At 28.5% G+C, this 24,619-nt stretch overlaps 2 long non-coding RNA genes across 3 annotated transcripts in view; one reads left to right on the top strand and one right to left on the bottom strand.

Annotated features, from left to right (window-relative positions):
- The window catches only part of LOC107447431 (uncharacterized), a 92,605-nt gene extending 76,309 nt beyond the window's left edge, over positions 1–16,296 (bottom strand). For both annotated transcript variants that reach the window (XR_011637499.1, XR_011637498.1), the window contains exon 1: positions 14,715–16,296. This is a non-coding gene — a long non-coding RNA (uncharacterized lncRNA). The remainder of the gene's footprint in view (positions 1–14,714) is intronic.
- Positions 16,297–18,852: 2,556 nt separating this feature from the next.
- The window catches only part of LOC122270973 (uncharacterized), a 34,585-nt gene continuing 28,818 nt past the window's right edge, over positions 18,853–24,619 (top strand). The window contains exon 1 of the long non-coding RNA XR_006226080.2: positions 18,853–19,732. This is a non-coding gene — a long non-coding RNA (uncharacterized lncRNA). The remainder of the gene's footprint in view (positions 19,733–24,619) is intronic.

Below are 24,619 nucleotides of genomic sequence, written 5' to 3'. Positions count from 1 at the left end.
TATATATATAATGCTATAACTAGAATGACGGGAAGAGCCAGAGTGGCCCCTCATATATTTATGTATTTTGGTAGGTATACATACATTACATATCGCCGGGGGTATTTGGCATTTTTGGGTTCAAGGTAACCTCTTAAGATATAAAGTAGCCCAGTTTCATTAAAAAACTAAGAGTATTTCAACATATCTTTATTTATTATTTTTTGAGTATAGAAAACTCAATTATCTAAGAAACTTAAGTATGCGTATACTGGTGACGTACCATTTAATCAATTATTTTTGTTAATCAAATAGATAGAATAAATTCGTTAATCAAATCAATAAAATAAAATACCATAGAACAGTCTATAATATATTTTTATTCAATTAATTATGTCAGTATTTTAAATTTTTGATATCTAATTTACACACACCACTCTGGGACAGGCCCAACTGGCCCCTTCAGCCTTTCTAAGTATATAGCATTGCTCATTTTTTCTAGAATTAAATTGCTTATCAAACCAAAACCATTAGTGTTAATGAAATTTAAAATTATACGTCATTTTTCTCATAACTATGTTTTTTATGTGCTCTGAATGCTTTAATTTTACACCGTTTTTCTTGCTTTCATTTTATTCTCTCATATTTTGTCTCCTCTCCTTTCTTTCAAAGATTTTAAAACTGTATTTAGTAGTTAACTTTAATCTGTCATTCGATATATTTTATGTCGTATTCATATTTTTTAAAAAAATTCCTTCAGTATTTAAGATAGAAATGCATTAATATTAAATACTGAGAATTTTCTGAATATTTAAGCGAAGTTAATAAATACATGCATTAATAATATTTATTTATCTGCATCGATTAAAGGACAAATTAAAAATTGTTGCATTGCTTTTGCTAAGCATAATTTGCCACGAGTAGTTGCGTGAACTAATTTGAAATGTGGTGAGATAAATATGATTTAAACAATTAATTTAAATGAATTAAATTTAAAATTAATTTAGGTATTAACTTTTTAATTAACTAGAAATGTATCAAGTGCATTTTATATGATATGAAATTTAAGTTATGAGCAAGTGAAATAGTAAAATCTCATTCAATCGATTTTTGAAAAAAATATCCCTTAAATAAAGTAATAATAAATAAATCAGTTATGAATTTAATTTTTGTAACTCTTGCCGAAATATTAATGATTAAGCAAGCTTTTTTCCATAAATATAAAATCAAAACATTAAAATTTTTGTGTTTTTTTAAAGATATAATGATATTTTTGAGAAATAACAGATGTTACCTGATTAAAAACTTTATTCTCTTCGAAAATATATGAATAAGAAATAACGGTTGATCTGTTGCAAACTCTTAAAAATACACATCCATTTTTAAGACTTGCCAGTTGAGAATAGGAAAAAACAATAATTAAAATTTGAAATGTTAAGCGTTAAGTTGCCAATGAAAAAAGGAAAAATAGAGGTGAGATGCAAACCTGATTTCCTCCAATCTCCTTCTGTTTTTTTTTTTTTTTTTTTTTTTTTTTTTTTTTTTTTTTTTTTTTTTTTTCTCATCTGTTTTTCATTTTTTTTCTCCTTTAACTAATGTGGTTTTTCTAGTTTTGTTTCTTACCTTTATTTTTCTATTTTTCGCTGGCAACTTTATGTTTTATATTTCAAATCATTTTTGTTCCTTCTCATTCACGTCTGGCGAGTCTTGAAAATGGACTCCTATCTTTGAGTGCTTGTAACATGTCGAATGTGTTTTCATATTTATATATTTTTTAAGTGAATGAGATATTTAAGCGGGCAATATCTTACCGCTTCAGTTTCTTGGAATTATTTATTTAAATAATAAATGTTTTTTAAATGTTCTTCCTATTCCAAAAAAATGTGTAATGTTATTGTTTTTACAACTCTTTATTTTTAGCTCGCCCTCTTTCTGATATTTTATAAAATGATGCGAAGCAATATGAAGACTAGTAGAGCTAAAACTAAAAACAACTTTTATGATCGATTTATTTTTAATATTTAAGTAATTATATCAGCCTTCCATTTATCTGGACTCATAAAATTTTTAAAAATCCAGAAATTTTCATTGGCTATAATTATTTTTATCTGGGAGGAAAAAATCTCAATGAAATGTTTTTTTAAAAAAAAAAACAAGTTTAATAATTCGAAGCATATTTAATTTATTTTTTCGTTCTAAAGCAGACAAAATGGTATAGATAGCTTAAATTATAATGCTGCCTTAAGTGTATGTCATTTTAACTGTGACTTAGTTATTTTCATTGGCAAAGAACTTCAAAAACCCTTAGTATCATCTTGTTTAGTAAAATTAAATTTAAAAGGTAAATTATCAATTTGCAATTTCAATTAATTAAATCCAGTTCTCATCAGATTTAGATTTGTTTTTATCTTAATTAATCATTTACTAAATGGAATACACATTTGAAATAACTTAAAAGAATCACTTTCACAAAAATATTTTAAAATGATCTGTATGAGAGCCAACTGGCGAATTCATTTCGAAATCTCTTTCTCCTTTAATCTCTTCTTCGAATTCTCCTTTCGAATCTCTTTCTTCGAATTCTCCTTTAAATTGCTCTCTCAAAAAGATTTCAGGGTGCGTTAATTACACAGGTTCCCTCTACCTAGATTACAACTCCATGTTTCTTTTCACACAATACATACAATCTCTTAACGACATGAGTGAACGCGCTTTTCAAACTTTTCTCAAAAAAAGTTTCACTGCGCATTTTAGACCATATTCGGAATCTTGCAAAGTTTAGCTATTTCTCGCCTTTTTTCTTTTGTTCTTTTATTTTCTCCTCTCACATCAAGTCTCAGTGCTCCTCCCCTTCCTTTCATCTTTCCATCTTCTCTCATTCATTTCTCCTTCCGGTGGCTTCTCTTTCATCTTTCCATTCTCGTAATCCGCTATAAGATTCATTCAAATAAACATTATTAAGCTAATGCTCTACAAAATAAACATTAAATTACGAATTCATATTCTGCATATTTCTGCACGCAAACTTTTATTCTGCAATTGGTTTTACTATTTTTTTCCTTATTTAACAATCTTCTTAGAAAAAAATTATAGATTGTTTAAAGAAATATTTCTTAATAAATTTAGCTCCTCTTTAGTAATTAAAAATATGTATATTTATTATTTTTTATGCATTATTTTAGTAAGTAAATCTAAATTTTTTTTTATTTTATAACTGCCGCTGGAAAGCCGACCCTATTTTGGGTTTACGACTATTAACGTTCAACTCCGAAGCCCTGTAATTTTGTCTCAAAGTCCTCCATGCTCCCATAACAAATAAATACCTCTGGGGGTACTGATCCAGGAGTATCCTTGTCTTCTGAATTGATTCAAAATTACAAGGCTACGGAGTTGAACATTAGTACTCGTAAACCCAAAATTGGGTCTACTGTTCTGTGAATGATATAAAATACATGAAGTGTGAAGCTTCCGTGGTCCAGATTTTAAAAATTGGTGGGGCAGTTTTTGGCCGTTGGCTGCAAATCGGAAGATCTGATATAACTCACAGCAAAGGTTTTCCTATTGAAAACATCTTTAAAATATAAAACAAATAACGCACTAAAATGTTACTTTAAACACTATTTGGCAAAACGTTTTAAATGTAAATGAATAAAACAAGATTCAAGGACAGGTTTTATATGGGGAGCATTTGTGTTACTGGGGTTACATCAGCTAATCTTGATTTCCTGGAAACTTGCTTTATTCATTTGAACGCTGATTCCTTTGTTTACGACATTAGTTCCTCCGCCATTCACCACAACACGTAAAAATGCATTTAAACCCAATTTGACTCTCGACCAATATGTTTTTTTTTTTGTTCTGTTTTAATCTTTTTTTCTCTCTCGGCGTCTGTGTTTTATCTAGCTTTATTTCTTCCCATTTTTCTTTGGCAAGATCCTTCATTTCAAATTATTTTTGCTTCTTTACATTCACGTCTGGCAAATCTGAAAAAATCATCGTCACATGTACACTTAAAGTAACGTAACAATTTACTGTTTTATTTCATCTAATTTTTCAATTTTTCTAAACCCTTGCTTCTTTTTATTGATTTTTTATATAGCAGTTTAATTTTATTTCTTGTGAAATTTTACAACTAATTTTCTTAAATTAGGGTTTTGCTTTCTCGTTTTAAGCTTTCTAAAAATTTCTTGTCTTACAAAATTTTATTTTTCTCAATGTATATAATAATATATATAATACCATAAAAGAATGCTCAAGAACTTTCGGTTTTTAACCGACAAAGGATTAAATCACTTGAGGGTCAGAGAGTTGGTAACATTTTTGGTGGAGGTTGCTGACATCTAAATTATAGCATTCTTAAACAGGTGATAGGAGGATACTTCAACACAAGCGAGCACAAAGTTATTCCCAGGAGAAGAGGATAATTGGTTTAATTAAATTAACGTAATAATATTGATAGTCAAATGTTTAACTTATGTATTAAAATTTACCAAAATAAAACGTTATAAAATATGTTTATGTTATAAACAAGTATTCATATGTCCTATCAATACCACATTGCCTATTTTGTCTTCCAGATTTTTAAGCTTCAATTTTTTTAAATAATTTTTCAAATGCAATTTTATTCATTGATTTTGTTTAGTATTTTAAAAATTATATATTTTTCCTTTGTCCACTTCGAAATTTTAACCTTTATTTTTAACTTATCTCTTTCTATTTTTAATACTTAACTTGTAAATAATTGTATATATAGGGGAAAGATAGGAATAAATAAAAATAGGAAAAGTTGCCTTACAATTTCTCTTTTATTTCGGACAGCGATGGCAACCAGGAGCGCTCCTGGTCTTTCGCTCCATTGAGAAGAGCAAGAGCTTCAAAGCCTCTGGTAGTCACGGTAACAAGGAGAAATTTTCCCCTCTTGCAATTGCTTTCTCTCTCTCTCTGTCTCTCTCTCTGTGTGTGTGTGTGTGTGTTTAGTCCTTTTGTTCAATTTTTATTTCTCCCAAATTCATCTGCTCTCAATTCATATTTAGAAAATGATACCATGAATAATACTCCGAATGAACATGAGTGAAAAGAAAAGAAAACTCACCCTACCCTTTTATTCTTTTATTATATAATTCTTTCCAGCTCATGCGTGATACTTTTTCGGAAAAAAATGAATCACATAAAAAAATAAGAATGTTGATCTGGAAGGTATGATTAAAGAAAATAGTCCGAGTGTTAATAGTAAATGTTAATAGTAAGTGTTAGAAGGACATAAACCCTTTTCGTTACAAAATTAAACAAAACTCGAAAGTCACCGATCAGTAAAAGGAATGGGATCACCGGAATATATCTAGAAATACGGTCAGCGGACACTTTGACTGCGTTTCTCCAACATCATATAACTCGATCTTTTTTTATCATGCCGTTCATTCGAAAAGCTGAAATTACGCAGTATGATGAGTAAGAAAAGTAAACTAAAGATAATTCGCTTAAATGCCAGAAACAATAGATAATATTGGAAAAGTTTTCTTAAACTTTTATAGACACAAAAATATCTATCAAAACAGAGTGAACCATATAATTAATTAATAAAATGTTCAAGGAGTTTAAAGGTAAAATATCTCCCTTAATAGAATCCGATTTCTCCAGTTTTTTCATATTTACCTGGAAGCTAAAACCAATGCCGCTTTATCAAAACAAGCTAAGGAGATTGTGATAAAAGTAGCTACAGGTTTTGCTATTTTTCTTACTAGTTTTAGATAGTTGTACTAGATGAATCTTGATATATATATATATATATATATATATCTGAAAAGAACATTTACTAAATAACAGAATGACTTCATAGAAAATTTGGAAAAAATAGCAGAAAGCAATATTTTTCAATTTTNCTGTGAGCATATCGACCCTTATATATATATATAAGGAATTATTCTACAAGAGGTGAGACTTGCAGGAGTCTCTTCTCCTGTTTGTGAAAATTGCAACACCATGAAGGAGTCGTCATAATTGAATGGAATTTACTACACAGTTGAGAGTTACCTTGTTCTTTCATCAATCTCTTTGATTCCATCGGTAATATGCTTTTCAGTTCTGAGCATAATTTCGTAATGTTTCTCAGTATAGATTTATTGATTCTTTGCTTACTTTTTTATTCACCCCGTGCAAAGAACGGGTATTCAGCCAGTATTTTATAAAAAATTTAAATATTTAGATTTTTGTATTACAAAATATTTATTTACTAAAACATGTAATACATAAATAAATAAATTTAAATACATAATACAAAATATTTTTATGTAGTTACATTTATGCATAATTCATTAATATACATGTGATAAATTGTGTATAAATGTATTTAAATATATAAATAAATAAATTTAAAATAGTATTTATGCATGAATAAGAAGTTTGAAATTAGATAAAAAGGAAAGTAAGAAAAAAGTGTTTCAGTGAAGCTTTCTGGATTCGAACCCCTGCCCTCTAGCTCAGTATGCACAATTTTAGTTGATTTCAACTCCCTTTAATTGTTTAAAAGAAATGAAACCTGATTTGGAATTTTCAGAAAAAGGCACTATACTGGTAAAAATCTAAAGGAGTTCAACTTAAATATTATTACTCATTTTTCAAATGAAATAAATTAGCATAAAGAATCTCTCATGGAAAAATTCCTCATAACTCCTCCTCCTCATACTACTAGCGCCACGATAGAAGTGTTACAATGGCTCATCGCTTTTGCGGAACTATTTTGAGTTGAGGTAAACTAACCAGTGAAGGAACACTTAAGCTTCGCTTGCCTTTTAAAAAATCATATTAATTTCAAAATTCATAATTTTAGTTAAATGACAGTGTCGACATATTTGTTATTAATTGCAAATAATGTATAAAAATTGTAGAGAGCTTACATAATACTGTTTTAAAGTTATGGAGGTTCAAATAACAAGTAGTAAGAAAACCAAGTGAAGGAACAGTTCTTACCAGTGAATGAACACCCAGTAAAGGAACACTTAATTTTGGTTATTTTTTAATTCTCTTTATGAATTTATAAGCCATACAAATATTTAAAAACAAGCCTACTCTTGAAATTATAACAAATAAATACTTGGAAAATGTTAACTTTTTTTTGTAATCATGAACTGAAAATTAAAGTGTCAGCATATTAACACATACTGTTCATTCACAGGGAAACCTATGCGCAGTAAAGGAACATGCCTGTTCCCTCACTGGATAGAAGTTGTTTTTCGTATTTTTAGCATACTTTTGATGCGGAACATCACTAATGGTACAAGAAAATTAAAGTTTATCTTTTATTTCCATTAACTTAGAAGAAAAACACAGTAAACTGGTTTTTCATCGTTTGGTGATCCAGTGAATAAACACCCCCTTATCTCAGTACTTTATTATGCTATGATACTCTCTTAAAATGAACGAATGAAAATAACTCAACTTGAGTGCTATTTAACTCTTTCATCTAGATAAAACCGGCCTTCTCATCTTGAGTTAAAATCATTCAAGTGAAAGAGTTATATGGAAATAGCTCAATTTGAGTGAAAAAAATTTCACTCAAACTTGAATTATTTTCACTCGAGTTTGAGTGATTTTCATTATTACCTGAGTGGATCGTTTTCACTCAAACTTGAATGATTTTAACTCGTGTTTGAGCGATTTTCAGTATTTTACAAAATATTTGTATTTAGTGGTGCCATCTATCGTAAGCGATAGAAAATACTATAATTTTTGTTTAAAAAAATTCCTTTTGAAAGAAAGCCTTAGATAGGATACTTATAATAACGTTTGTTGAATTTAAATATCGAATTAGATAGTGTAGTACTTGTGAATGTTTTCGCTGTGAGCATATCGACACTGTGTATCCAGGGATACGAACTCTCTTCCCGTCTGTCGTGAGATTGACCGATTAACCCTCTCGGCTACTGTCCTGCGTCAAGACTGCTACAAAGAACTAATTACTTTCATGAGCTGGGTCTTGTTGGCGAGGATAAAGTTTTTATTTGTTAAATCAAATAAGGTGAAAACACAGTTAAAATTTCTTTTCAGAGTTAACAGTTTTAATAGCAGTATTTTATGATTATCCAATTGTTCTGATTATATACGGTAAAACAACAATTAAATGAATTATTTCTTTCGAGTTTTATTTATGAAAAATTCCTAATCACTGTAGTTTTTTTTTTCTTTCCCCTAAGTTTCGTCATTTTTCTTTTAAGTTTCATTTTTAAAAGTAAGGAGCTCTAAACGAATTTTTCAAGTAAGCAGTTTTATAAATATTATGTTCATTTAGGTTCAATACTATGAATTATTTTTTTTCGAACAAATTTATTCGTTTCATTTATAAAGTTTTATTTTCAAGCAATAAAAAAGGTATATTGTTTTAAATTGCCTAAATTTTTTTAAGACAAATTTCTGAAACTTAAGTGAAATTAATAAATTTTTGAAGAAGACGTTTGAAGCTAAAAAATCTGGATTAAATACCCTTTTTCAAACTCAATTTTGCAAACTCTTTTGATATAAATTTGTTCAAAATCCAAACTATATATTTGTTTTGATTAGAAAAAAATAAGTATAATTTTTGTTCTGCAATAATCCTAGCTTAGTACGAATTCGAATAAAAAAATTAACTAATTAACATTAACTACTTGACTTTACTTTAATATTGTTTTTACCATAAACTTTGCTCAAACATAGTTTTCTTAAGTCAAAAAGAAATAAATAATAAAAATTAATAAAAACGACATTTTTAATAAAATTACTAAAATACAGAAATATTCAAATACCTAGTTTTAGGCATATTTTGAACTAATTAAATTGTATCGCTTCTGAATTATAAATAAATACAATTAAATCAAGTATGTATTTTATGAATTTTAACTATTATGAATATAGATAATGTACGTTATTTCCGTTATCAATATATATGTTTAGAATTTTTACCTAATTGTAAGAAATTAATATATAATCAAAAAGAAAATAAAAGAAAAAACATTATAAAAATTTAATATACCAATCAGGAAAACAAGATCGAAGACATCAAACTCTTTCAATTTTACAACAATGCAAAGTAACTGCAGTTAAAGGTTTTTTCGAAATAAATTACTGAGAAATTACTTCGCATTAACTGCAAAATAACTGCAGTGTTTTTACAGTTAAGATTGCCCAACAGAAAATTGGCAGTTAACTCTAGAAAAACTACGAAATTACTTCAGTTCTGTAGAAAAACTACAGTTTATTTTCTGTTGGGATATAGGTATATAAATTCAAATTGAACTATTCCTCATAATAAATATTATTATTAATTCAGCTCCTATTTTTTTACTATTAATCTATAACTATTGCAAAATTCTAACTTATTTGCATTTTCAAATACTGTAGCATTGTACTTTTATTTAAATATTAATTCTGCATTTTCAATTTTGCCTCGAAAATTGAACTTGAAGAAAAGTGGCAAGAACTTTTATGCTAGCACAATGGAAAAATAGTTTGTATAATGTGATAAATACTTTATGAAATACGAAGATAGTATTAATTTTGAATTCCAATTAAATAAAAGCTAAAAACAGGATAAAAGCAGAAAAATTGAAAATATTGCTTAATTTTTTAAATATAATATTTTACACTTTTTCTTTGAATGGTATATTTATAATAAAATGCATTGAACATCTGAAGATTCTGATTTGAATGAATGGATGTTGCAAAGGTGAACTTTCATAAATTGAAGACAGTCAACTTTATTAATAGAAAGCAATTTAAGTAACAGCAATTATAGACTGTATGAACAATAATTTCGTAAATATCTCTCATAAAAGAAGTATAGAATGATATGAAATTAATTATCCAGAAATGTTTTGTACCAAAATTATACATCAAAAAAACCAAAACATGGATATAAATTTATTATATTAAAATAAAGTGTTAAAACTTTAATATGAAATCTGAAAAAATTCTGAAGCTCTTATCAGATATAATACATTCCCACATGCTTTGACAAAGATTTTAATATGGAATCAGATTTTTTAATTATTCCATAATCATCCACATTTAACACTTTCAATTTTAATAAATTTTTTTGACAAATAATTTAAATGAAAAGTATTTTATTAAAAAACGCTGAAAAACAGCTAATTTAAATGGAATGTGTAAATAACACATTCAAAATAAAAGTATTTTCAAAATAAAAGCAACAAGGTATATCTACTTACTAAAAAGTAAAACAGCGTCTTCTTCAGAAATACCGCTGTGAACTAAAAGTTGTTTTAGTTCTTCTTAATTCAAAATATTAAATAAATCACTCAAGTTTGAGCTAAAAGCACTCAAATATTGCTTAATAAATACCACTCAAGTTTGAGTAAACGCAAAGCAAGAATTTCGCTCAAATAACAATGTATTTCACTCAAGTTGAGTTAAAAAAATTTATCTCTTTTTTGAGTACGGGAAATAACTCTTTCCTTTTAAGAGAGTACTTTAAAAAAAATAAAACGCAACTTCAATAACTATATTTTGAATTCTATTTTTCACTGCGAGAAAAATAAAACTATTACTTGCAATTAATTCTACTTCAAACATATAAATACAAACACTCACCTCATAATTTTTTCAAAGAAACAAGGTGTTGCAGAGATAATAACAAATTCAAAAAATTTTCCAGAGAAGTATATTTGACCAGAAAATCCAAAACATTGCTAGACGACTTCCTATTGTTTGGCAGTTAGCTATTGTTACCAATCAATCTAAAGAAAAACTTTCAAACGTTTGCAAGTAATACAATTGAATAAGACATTTTTAATAGCTTTCCTAGCCCAATTATCCAAAATCTTTCTCTTAACAAGCATTGCATCATTTGAATCCCCGCATGACAATTTTTGTTATGTACATTTCTAATTAGTAGCTCGGAAAATTCACATTTTTCTGGTAAGAGTATAGGGTACAGGAAGGATTTATTATCATCTCGGTGAAGTATTTTCGTTTTTACTCTCATCGTCAATGACCGTCTCAATAAAATTTGAAGATCTAATATTAGACAAATAATAGCTTTGAACTAGACGAATTAAATTTTTCTCAGAATTTTTAATTTCAGACGGCAAAAGTTCAGAGGTCTTAATTGTTACACCTTTACAGTTTTTTATAAATCTAGATACCCATGCCATTACTCTTATCATTTTATCATAACTGGAAAAAATATTTCGATGCCAAGGGGGTGCGTCTTTCGAAAGATCAATATTTATTATTTTCGTTTTCTTTCTTTCTAACTCTATTTCTGCAGATGAACAGAGTTTGTCTCCAATGGGCCAGTTCTCAGGTCTTTCCCTTAACCACAAAGGGCCTTCCCACCAACGAGAACGAAGCATTTGCTTCGCGGAACACCCACGCGATAACAAATCGGCAATATTCATTTTTCCCGAAACATGTTTCCATATCTGACCTCGCGTCAATTCTCGAATTTCTTTAATTCTATTTTCTACAAAAACAGACCAATTTCCCTGTTCTTTTATCCACCAAAGAGCAGTAGTGGAATCCGCCCAAAATGTAACTTTTGAGCCTGGCAAATTGAGAGCCTCAATAATAGATTTCGCAAGTCTAGAACGGATACAACAAGCCATTAATTCTAAGCGAGGAATGCTTAGAGGTTTTATGGGCGCTACTCTAGACTTCGCTCGAACTAAATTTATTTTAACTTCTGAATTCAGACGCACTTACAAAGACGCACGCTGCATAGGCCCCCTTGGAAGCATCCACAAAAACATGTAGTTCAGACGTATCATTCATTAATATATATCGAGACAATATTACATATTTTAAAATATATAATTCTTTAAACCATTTTGAAAATGTATTTACATCATTCGTAGGTAATTCATCGTCCCAACCAATTTTTAACTTCCACAATTCTTGTAATAAGAGTTTCGGAAGCAATGTAGCTGGCGTCAACAAACCAATGGGATCAAAAATAGTCTGTACGATGCCCAAAATTAATCTTTTTGTAATTTTCGTATCGCATGTTTCTGCGTCAATATCCGTACAACATCTTAGCGTGTCATTGTCCAAATTCCAAATTATCCCCAAAACGGAAGTATCCCCTGAATGTTTATCAACATTCTTACCAGCCACATTACTTTCAAAACTACGCAAGTTAAAACATCCGTTTGACATAATAAGTTTAGCATGTTCAATAAAACAATCTTGTTCATCTTTATGAAAAACACCAGAAATACAGTTATCTACATAGAATGCACTTTTCAGTTTTTGAGCTACATCACTATACTGAGGAGAAGAATTTTCCAAAAGATGCATTATAGAAGCATTTAGTAAAAAAGGGCTGGCAGAAATCCCAAACACAACCCTACAGTGTCTATAAATCTGTGGTCCGTCATTAGACGGGAAGAAAAACCTAAGAAAGTCTCTGTCCTTAGGTGCAATTGATAACATTAAAAATGCCTTTTCTATATCACCACTTATTCCTATTGGATACATTCTAAATCTATCAATAATATCAGGTATTAATTCAATGAGATTAATTCCCTTTAGTAAACATTCATTTAAAGAAGGTTTTCCTTTCTCAGCAGCAGAAGCATCGAACACGGGACGAACTTTAGTAGTAAGACTCTCGAGTTTAATTACTGGTCTATGGTATAAATAGTGACATTCTTTTCTCAATTCAAAATCGGGAACGCGCTCGATAATGTTCAAATTTTCCCACTCCTCAAACACCTTCTGATAATCAGTAAAAAATTCCCCGCAACTCAATCTATTTATCATTCTTTCATGTCTCTTCCAAACTAATTCCTTATTAGTGGGTAAATTGGCCGAGTTATATTTCCAAGGTAATTCGACTTCATACCTCCCATCGGGGAGAATTTTCAAGTTTTTATTAAAATCATTTAAATCGAGTTCGGTTTCCTTCTTCTCAGTTTGGTTTGGATCAGATATTCCTAAAGTTTCAAGCTCCCATAATTTATTTACAGGCACTTTTATAGAATGCATTGACAAAGTCTTTAAAATATTCCTTTCCCCCGAGTTTCGTTTCCCAAAAACCGTCCATCCCGATTTAGTTTCGATAGCTGTCAAACCCGACTGTAATTCCACTGAATTTCCGGTTAATAATTTTCCTATAACATCTGATCCGATTAAAAGATCAATCTTTGATTCTTTTATGAAAGAATCTGAAAAATCTATTTTCTTTTCTTTTAATTCATTGAATATCTCTCTATCCTCGATTTTTGGAATAAAACCGCAAATCATTTCCTCCGAGAGAACTTCAAAACAACAAACAAAAGTTCGCCTCAAATTACCCACTTCAATTGAAAATATTTCATGTTGTTTTGGTTTCGATTCATTCCCCCCGAACAGTGCATGGATCACTGTCTCCTTTCGAAGAGGCCACGCCTTAAGTAGACGTATAATATTTTCGATAACGTAACTGCTTTGGCTACCAGTGTCAATTGCGCATCGAATAATTTTCTCGCGTCCTTGACATCGAATTAAAACGCAAAGAGTTTGCAAATATACAGTTTCGCTTTGGCTGCTATTAGAAAGAGAACTTTCTTTAGAAATACTTTTTTGGTCATTATTTTTTAATTTGGAACACATTATATCAAAATGATTATATTTACAATTAGAACATTTTAAATTATTTTTTTCATCACAAAATTTACTTATATGATTAGCTTTTTTCAAACATGAAAAACAAGCAACCTTTTTTAGTAATATTTGTTGCTTCTCGATTAATGACATTTTCTTCGAGGAAAAACATTTTTCATTGGGATGGGATTTATCACAGAAAAAATTCAAAATAAAAAATAATATTTTTAAAAACCACGTTTTTGTAGTGGAGAATAATAATTAAAAAAAAATATTGAAAAACGAAAAACGTGGGGCGCATGAAATACATAACAGTAATGTTATATTAGTGTGTGTATTTGTAATTGTATCTGAATGTGGATGTGGAATATGCTTGTGTATATGCATATGTATGTGGCTGTGCATGTGTATGAGTATGAGTAAGAAAATGTATATATGTATGTATATATGTATGTGTATATGTACAGTTATGTATTTCATGCGCCCCACGTTTTTCGCTTTTCAATTTTTTTTAATTATTATACAAAAACGTGGTTTTTAAAAATATTATTTTTTATTTTGAATTTTTTTTATTTTGATATTTTTTATTTTAAATAATAATTTTTTTAATTTTTAATTTTTATTTTATATTTCTTAAAAATTACTACTTTTCAATTATTATTCTTCACTACAAAATACGTGGTTTTTAAAAATATATATTTTTATTTAGATTATTTTTTTTAGTCAAGAGTAGTAAAGACCACTACTAAAATAATAACAATACCTTTACGACTTTCATTAGTTTTATGCTGATGACAACCAAAACAATCTGGAAATGAATGAGGAAAAACTGGATCCTACCACGTGATTTTTCAGCCAATAAAAATACTCCGACAATAAAAATCTTTTCACCTGACATGTAATACTAATTTGAAATAATGGAATCGACAACAAAAGACAATCTCGAAAATATTTTCTTTTTTAAATTTTAAATTTATTTTACTTTGTATGTCTTTTTTCTCTTCATTTTCATGCATTGTCATCCAATTCTGAACTATGTGCCAAATTTGAAGTTTGTAGCTAGTCGGGAAGTTAGTTTAAAATCGATTACAAAATTCCACCCGGACAGACATACACGAAGGCAAGTTTATATAAACGTGGTAAAACACAATTTCGCTTACCTGCATTACTAGCGATGCTGCTGTTTACTAGGGATGCCGCGGTAGCCGAATCGACTAATCATACTTGCTCTATTCGAGGGTTTTTATTATGGTGACTCGGGTGGGGAGCAAACCAGTTCTTGCTAGCAAGACCATCTCTTCGCCTTTCACTTCTTGCCGAAGGAAATTCATCAACTGTTCCAAAGATCGGTCTCCTTTTTCAGTGGAGTCGTGGTTACGACTCCTCTCCCACGCCACCAATACTTCTTCTGGTAGGCAACTTTCTATCAACGGCGTCAAAAAATCCCCATATTTTTCTTGGGTTCTTCCCAAGCTAAGGACCTCAGCTTGCCTTCCAGTTCGTCATAGAGGGAGGGTAAATCAGTTTTTGCTCTTCCGGTTGCTGCGTTCTTCATAACTAAATTTAACAAATCACGTACATATATTTGTACCAGCAAATCCGCTCGTCCAAAACGCTCTTTCAGTTGTTCGATAGCTTTAGAATAATTAGCTGCCGTTGCAGGAAAACTAAGGATCAGACGTTCAGCTTTCGATTTCGGTTCCATAGATTGCAGCAAGTAATGCATTTTATCTTCGTCTGCAATATATATTTTACATCATGAATTTTCTGGAACTGACTCCAAAATGTAAGGTAATCTTTAGCTTCACCTGAGAATTTTTTCAGTTCTATTTTTGGGAGTTTAAATTTTCTCGTTTCCTTGTCAGTCGGCAGCACAGAAAGTTGTTCTTCCGAGTTTATTTGAGCACATCGTTCTAAGAACGTGTCTCGGTAATTCTCAGACTCTTCAAAATCTTCATTACATGCATTTTCTGTCGTTTCATTATGCAAAAGCTGCTCTGATATAGCATTTTGACAAACTTCAAGTCTTTGGAACTTATCATTAAGTTGAACCTTTAAAATCGATAGAGCCTTTAAATCTCTTACTTCTTTGTCTAATTCCGTTTCGATTTTCTTCACGGTGTGAGTGAAGGCAATTCGCAGTCCTTTTCGTTGTGTTTTCAAAGCATTTAATTCCATTTTCAATTCGAAATCCAAACTAGTTCAGATTCACAGTTTGAAAGTTCACAAATCAAATTTTCAGTAACGTAAGTTCAAAATTCATCAAAATCGAAATTCAAGATCAATCAGTTCAAAAAATCAATCAGGAAAAATCAGTTCAAAATTCAAATCAAATTTCTATCAAATCGAAATTCAAGATCATAAGAAAAATCAGTTCAAAATTCTAATCAAATCGAAAGTCAAGATCATAACAAAAATCAATTTTAATTCAGTCCTAATCTTATTTCATTTCGAAATCCATTCCAAAAAGCACCCGTGTCCCGCCGAGGGTACCATTTTTGTTAAAAACTGAAGGAGAAATTCCAGATCGTTCATGGGCTGCATCTACCAGATGCTGGGTGCATTGGAAATAAAAGTGACACATAGGCCTTCTAAATACAAAACGAACATTTATTCAACAAAACAAACAGCGCTCCTTGGTCAGAGCTGCTTCTCCGACGGAATCATAACATTGAATGACAAAATCTGACGCCAAGCGCAGAGGCGCGCCTCGCCAACACTTTCCTCACTGCACTTCATTTCACAACAACATATTATTAATAACTGATTTTGTTTATTTATTGATGCTTCATTCATGGATTCACATGGTGAGGTATTCATCTTCTCCTATTTCTTTTAAATCTACATCATAAAATCGGTTTTAAGCTTTATTTAGTTTATTCATAACAGTCGGATACGGTAATATTTTTAACTATGCATCTGACATATTCAATGTTGGATTTTGCACTGTTTAAAAATTCTTAAGAAATAAACAATTAAAAATAAAGAAATAAAATAAAATAAACGTAAATTTCTCTCATTTCTGTTTAAGTTTATATTTAATTTAGAACTAGAAAGCAGTTTTTAATGATTTTTCTCGGTCCATTGACACCAAGACTCTGAGGCAGACCCAAAGAAGATGGCTGTATAGCATCTAACGGAAGATATTATAATAAAAAATACCCACTTGTTTAAATCTAAGGCCAAGAACAAAAAAAATTTTGGAATGGTCAAAGGTCTACAGTTGACTGAAGCGCCATAAATTAGAAATGGAGGAACCAAAGAATTGTTAACGAATCAAATTGTCTCTACTCTTGAAATTTCATACATTGTTTAATTTCCAGAATATTCGACAATTTTGATCATTTCCATTAACGGGGTTCAATAAAGTAATTCTTTTTCATCAAAAATGTCCTGCATTATTAAAGTATTTCAGTATACCAATTTCGGAATATTTCTAAAATTCCTAGAAAAGTTGAAATTTTTTTTAATATTTCACCATTGCAGCCACATTTCATATTTAAAATTACTTAAGCATTTAAAAGGTAATTATAATATTCTTCAAATTTGTGTTTAAGAAGCTTTTTATATGTTGTCAATAACACTCAAATGTTTTCTCTTCTAAGTCAAAGTGCCTAGATTTTTTTTTAAAAAGGAAAAAAGAAATATAGACGAAATTAGAAAGGAAAAAAATTGATATTTAATTATATATTTAGTCAAGATTTTATTTATTAACCGATATTTTATTTTAAGCCATAACTCATTTTTAAAAATAATAGTGCTGCTCTCTGAAAGATACAAACTGCAACAAGATCAATTTTATTTTAAATTTAATATATTCATACTAATTTTAAATTAAACAAGTATTTCATAAAGAATATTTCACTTAGCCTCTTTTGTAAAACCACTCGAAACTCTTATAGAATCCTATAGAGAATTTAACTTGAAAAAAAAAATTAACTGTACTTAAATTACGATATATTTTCATAATATTCATTAATTTTATAATTTACAAATTAATTCTGAAATTTTATTATTAATTTTATAATTTTATAACCTAACAATACTGAAAGAAAACTGCTAGTACTTTTCATACTCTTTCATAATTTTTGTTAATTTCTATTTACTTCATTTTTTTTCTCTAATTCCGTTCTATGATAATTTATACCTGAAACAATGATGAAAACAAATCTGTATTGTTAATTTAACAAAATTCTTTTAAGTAGTATGTATAAACAATAACTTATTATAATGTATTAATATTTCTATTATTTTTATAGGATTATAATTAATGCCAAGCATAAAAATATACATTTGTTCAAGTTGGAAATAAATTTACGAGCAAAAAAAAGATATAACAGTTAAACTATTTAAATTTAATCATAATTTACTTCAAAAAATATACATTATTTTTCATTTTCAGTCGACATTCTTTAAAAAAAAAATCCCACTATATAAAGGAATGAAAGTGAAAAAAATAACAAGTGATTTATGTGAAGTTCATGAATTTAATTAAAAGCAAACTAACCATCATCCATTTAAGAAAATATTTTGTTTAATACTGTTTTTGCGTACGTGCTATTTATTTATTGTTTTGCTTAAAGGAATTGAGCCATTTATGTGGCCAGCATGAATATATAAAATTTTGTCTTTTTCCGAAGATTCTAACAGGATTAAAAGGAGGCAGGTATATGCGTATATTTCCTCTGAATTATAAAAAATATAAGTTTAAGAACAAAGAGAAAAAAACAGAAACAAACGTTATGAGGAATAACTATTTGCTTCGAAGTTGTTACAATGAGTAAAAATAAAAAATATCCTAGTTGATGATGATAATCTTTTTAGTAATTTATGATAGCCATTTCCATAATGATTTAAATGTAAGTAAAAGATATCCTTTGAAACTAAAAATAATTCCAAAGAGTTTAAAATACTTTTTTTGTCGGGCATATTTTTGCTTTGTCAATCTGATAACGCACAGTGTTCCTTCAATCAACATGAAAAATAAAAAAAGTCTAATCAGATTTTTACTTTACTTTATAATATAATAGAAGAAATACATTTACGTTAATGTTTTTAATTACGAAAAGTGTATTTTTTCCTCTTAATTTACTTAATTTTATGCATTAAAAAAGTTTCAAAAAAAACTTTTTTTCTACTCTCCTAGTAGATTTATGTAGAAACATGTAGACAGACATTCGTCAATAACTTATTCCCACAGAAACTAGAAACACTGAGCGTATAAATCGATTGAGTAAGTAAGTTGCAGGTGACGTAATAATGCCAATTGCGCATGCTTACTCGTCACTACTCCTCTCTACGTGTACATTCTTGAGGAGGCGAAACAGCGTATGCTTAACATTAGCTGCATTAATAGGTTAAGAAAATTACGAATATTGATACTTGAATTGTATGCATAAATATTGAGTGTAGTTGTATGAAAATGGTCAAAATTCTAAGATGTTATTTGATCAACGAGTTTTTGCAATCGTTCGCTAAGCTTACTAAAATAAGTTACAAAAAGAATGAAGAAAAAGAACACCAGTAACTTTATTTAATTTAAATTTCTTGTTTCATAATGTAAGATACGGGCAAAGTGCCTCTCAATTTTTACATCATGCATCTGTGTCTACATTATGAACCGGAAAAAATAGTTTTAAAATGTTTGCTTTGTGCTAACATTATATCAATGTTTCAACTCCTGAATAGAGGCTATTTAAATGATTAAATATACCAAAGGATATTTTTTGTGTGTACAACTTTGTGTAATAGATCTTGAGCACTTCGTGTGATTTCTTGAATTGGTGAATATTTTATATTTACTTTTCAAATAGTTCAAATTGATGTTTTTATTGAAATTAAAAGGAAAAGGATTATTAAAATCAAAGGATATAGTAAGATCTGTGCATAGATATCAATTCCATTTCCACTTGCAGATATGTTCATCGATTTATGCAGTGTTGTGATTTGAGATTGAGCTGTCATCGGTGACTTGGAATTAGAATAATTACAACAAACTGTCAGAGGTTTCAAAGAATATAATTTGTGCAGTGTATCGAAAAGTGTCTAAGTTATATAATTGTGGGAATACTCAGTGGATACTCATTCATGAATATACTCTCATGGATACACATTCATGGATATACACCATTGGATACTCGCCACGCCCATGGATATGCATAGTGATTCAGATATAATGGTATAATATCCTAGATTAATATATAAATATAGTATTTTTTATTTTATAAATATGAAGGGAAAAAAAAGGTCTTGTCTCCCACGATATCACATTGAGGTTTACTGCATTTTAACCATTGAAACAAACATTGAAACAAAACATTCGAACAAAAAGGGCTACAATACTTTGAAAGGATATTCATTTCACTTATAGTTTTTTAGTATGCATACTTGAAAACATTGCCCACAAAGAGAAAGTATAAATTAATGTAAATAAATAAAAACAATTCCTCTGACGCTTGTATTGATAAAATAAGTTACCTCATATTTCTTTTAAAAAAGTTTAGCCCATATGCAGCCATGATACTTTCTTCTAAATCGTAAACGATTTCATAACAGAAAGCTGAGACAAAAAAAATTTGAGATTTAAAACAAAAAGACTACTAATATTTTTTTAAATGGCAAAAAAAAACAAAAATTAGGATTCTATTTTGTAAAAATGTGGATGTGATAAAACGTTTGGTTTCGTTTTTGTATTAAACGAACGGACAGAAACTTAAAATGCTTTTTCTGTAAGAAATTTGTTTTTTTCTTGTTTTCTTCTCGTAAAAAAATCTGGCAAGTAATGGTATAAAAAGAGCTCACCATGTTTTATTTCGTGTTTCTCAGATTGAAACAAAAATTTTATTGGTATATAGTTTCCCTTAATTCTGACTTAAGTCAGATCGTGAGTAATTAATAGATTTAATTTAATATTTTAAGAAGAATGCTAAAGAAAAAAATACGTAATTACAATAAAGTTTTTGAAATTTTAATTTTTTTCCCTTGTTAATAGCAGAAGCAGCTGAATTGAAATAAAAATATAGACTCTTTTTTATTTGAAATTCAAACAGGTTTATTTTAGATATTTATTTTAATTTGTCAAAAATTCAGAACATTGTTTCCAGTTCTGATGTATATTTTTAAAAATAGGAAGATAAGACGACTGATATAATTTCAAATGGCGAAAAAAGTTAGAATTTCATGTTTGCTAAAAATATGATTGCGATAAGAGTTTTGGTTTCACTTCCGTATTTGTAGCGAATTTCAACGGATACAAAACTTAAATTGCTTTTTCTGTAGAATATTTCTTTTCTCGTGTTTCTTTGGTTGCAAAAGATATTAGAGATATTTTAAATGTTTGTAATTGATATATTTGATTGTCCGTAATTTTGGCTTCGTAAAGTAATTTATGGATTTTATTTTAATGTTTTAAAAAATGTTAAGGAAGGAAAACATGATATTTTAAATTTTAGAATTTTTTTTCTTATTTATTAATTGAAAAATCTGCTGAATTAAAATAAAAGTATTAATGATTTTTACTAAAAATTTGAAAAGGTTAATTTTAGATATTTTATATCTATATGGTAAAAAGCTATCAAAAATATTTTTAATTTTGATATAACTTTTCAAAAAATGAAAATTAATTAACGACTAATATCATTTTGAATGGCCGAAAAAATTAAGACATCATATCTGTTAAAAATATGAATGTAATAATGCAATAAGAGTTTTGGTTTCCTTTTTGTCTGTGTATTGAACTTCAACGGACGCAAAATGAAAGCATTTTCTGTAAGATTATATATATATATGTGAAAGGGTAGCAGTCATGGTGAGTGATGTTAGGCCACGCAGATAGCAGTTGGAAGGCAAAAAATATTTTATTAACTTCACATAGTATATTTAAGACATTTTCTAGCAAAGGCGGAGCTCCAAATCGCACTCAAAAACAGTGTGCTTAAGTTTTTATCTTAGGGAAAGTAGCAAAGGAATTTCCCTCTATTTTGTTATATTTGAGGGGAAAAGGGAAGTGATAAGGATTACTATTGGTTTATGAAAGAAATCTAGCTTTTCCCACACAGAGCATAGGGAGATATGTCCTGCTCTTAATTAAATGCATAGTTGAGCCAAAAATAGATTTAAGAACAGGATGTGGCTTTTAAAAGTGTGAGAAGGAATTTGGAATAGAATAATTAATTAGTAATAAAGTAGGAGTTGTTTTATAGCAAAGAAACTAACGTAAAAAGATTAATAGAAGCTTTTTATGTTACATATATATATATATATATATACAAACTAACCTGTATAGATTAAAATTAAAAAAATACTGTCAATGAAATTGAGTAATCTAGCAGTTAACAGAATTCCTAAAAATAAAATATAACAAAGATTGAACTTTATCTGGCAATTTGCAATATAATAGGTAAAACTTTAGCTATTTAAAATTCATTGCTGCCATCTATGAAAAATAAAACACTTTATGAATTACAATATTTGGAAAAATGTCAGAATATTAACCCAAAATAAAAGAAGAGTTATAGAAATCAAGAGAATTATAGAAATCAAAAAATTATTTTATTTTATAATTTTAAAACTATTAAAAAAATTATTTTTTTGTTCAAAACCATAAAGGAAGCAAAAATTTATAAATAAACAAATCCATTTATATTAGTAATATTTGTAGTATTTTGCATACAAGTACAAACAAGGAATACACCATTCTTTCATAGTATGACTGTAAGTCAGAGCCAACATATATGGATAAAAATTTTTATTCATACATTCTTTCATTACTGTAAAGTCCTTACGTATTACTTAGATTCACCGAAGTTGTCCGTTAACACTTCAAAGTTCTAATCTATACTCACAACAACAATAACAAAGAAAAAACAGTTTATTGTCTAAGACACAGAAAATAAAAAAATTAAAAAAATTATTATTAATTTACAATTAAGTAGTTAAATTAGCAAATTAGTAGTTAAAATCCGGTATAAAAGTTCAGACACCCAATTTTTTGTGACTTTTGTAATAGCGGATCATTATTAATTTTTTCATTAAAAAATAAATAGGAGTTAATACTTTCATCACAAATAAAAAAAAATAGAGTCCAAAATTGTTTTTTTATTTTGTTAAAATAGGGGTGCACAACCTTTAGGAGTGAAGGACCACTTGCACAGTAGTTAGATTAACGAAGGACCGCACATGTATTTAGGCATATTCACGGCAAATGTAGTAATATTTATTAAAACATCAGTGCTCTAATTTTTTTATCGATAAACTTTATAATATATTTCTTGAAAATTAAAGGCCATTAATTATAAGAATTCATAATGAAAAAAAAAAGACTGCAATGCTAAGAATGAAATTAGGATAAAATTTCATTCATATTAAGCAACAAAAAATTTGAATCAAAATTACAAGCAGTTAGCAGTTTAAAAATTCACGTTTTCCGCCACTTTGTGTATTTTCCAGGTTGCATTAAAATTAGGGACGCAACGAGTATTTGGCCCTTTTGATCGGCAAAATATTCAGCAGTTTTTTGTTTTTGTTTCTATTTAGTTTTTCCGTTTTTTGAAATTGTTTTTATCGATGGTTTTTTTACAAGGGGGCAATTTGTAAGAGCATTTCTGCTAGACTCCAGTTTTTTTTCTTCTTTTTCTCAATTCTTTTTTTTTTACTTTTTCTAGAATATATGGTAATTGAAAATTTTAGATGTTCAGTTTTAAAATTTTATTTCGAGAACTACGGTCGATTTTTATTACTCTGTTTCGCTTTTGTACATAATCTATTGATTTTATGATATCTCTGCATTTTTAAAAGCCTTTCTGATAGGCCTTATTTCTTAGCGTTGTTTTATAAGTACGTTTTACCAAAAAATATTTTTCTTGACATTGAAATTTTGGTTCCAATGTTGCTAAGCATCTAAAACATTTTGCTTTTTGGTCCAGAACATACGGTATTTGGCCGATTTTTTTGCCGAATATTTGTTATCAGGACTAAAGAGAAGAGAAGGGCTGGTTCAATCCTTTGAAGAAACTCTCGCCGCACCAATCCTCCGATTTTCTCTAGTGACGTCACTTTGGCGCAAAGCTCGCACTTTTACTTCAAGAACGGAGTGTTCGGCCTTGCTAGCTCTAACTAATATTGGAGCATTTTTTTTTGTGACATATTCTAAGACATTTGTTATTTTCTATAATGACTTTCCTCAGTTTTTGCAGTGAATTTACAAGAATTTAAAACTATTATCGAAATACCAGTATGCGCGATTGCAACTTGCAAAAATTCTGATAAAAAAACAAAAGGAAAAACGTGTTCCCTAAAGTAAATGAACAAATATGTAAAGAATGGATTCCGAAATGACACAGTTAATATAAAACGGCAATACGTTTATTCTATCGTTAAGATTTATAAAAAAACATTATCTAATTAGAAACCGCCTCGTTACTTCAAAAAGAAAGGCAGGTGAAAAAAATTAAAAAATAGATAAAGTAAAAAAAAATTAAAATGTAAATAAAAAATATAAATAAAATATATAGTGTATAGTTGAAATTCTCCTAATTTCAATTTTTAATGTAGTTATTCTAAATATTTATGATTTCTTTAAAAATTATATTCTCTTAAGGTGACAAGGGACTTTCAAAGAAGCAAAAATTTGTCAAAAAATCGATATTTTACATTTTATATTTTTGAAATTTAGGCATTTAACTGAACATTTTAAAAAAAAATTTCTGGAATAAGAGCAAAATTAATGAAGTTATGGCCATTTCAGTTTTGACCACGCCCCTTTTTTTACCTTTTTTTGTCTGCAGGTAACTGTTAAAATTAGTTTAGTTTAAAATTAATTTAAAATTAGATGAATATTTTGTTAATTTTTTTAAAAAAAATTTAAAGTATATAATTATTAAACTAGTTCATTCGACAATATTTATAGGTATTTATATTAAAAACAAGAAATATTTGTTCAGATATAAAATTTGCAATGAAAAAGTACTAAAAGTCATTTTTCTCAAAATTTCTTTTTTGAGAAATTTACAATTTTCAAACTGTTCCAGCGTAATGAATTTTCATTCTATTGACCTGAGAATTTAAA

Source organism: Parasteatoda tepidariorum, chromosome 1 (genome assembly GCF_043381705.1).
Source record: "Parasteatoda tepidariorum isolate YZ-2023 chromosome 1, CAS_Ptep_4.0, whole genome shotgun sequence".
NCBI classification, from domain to species: domain Eukaryota; kingdom Metazoa; phylum Arthropoda; class Arachnida; order Araneae; family Theridiidae; genus Parasteatoda; species Parasteatoda tepidariorum.
This window is presented reverse-complemented; position numbering and strand designations above follow the sequence as displayed.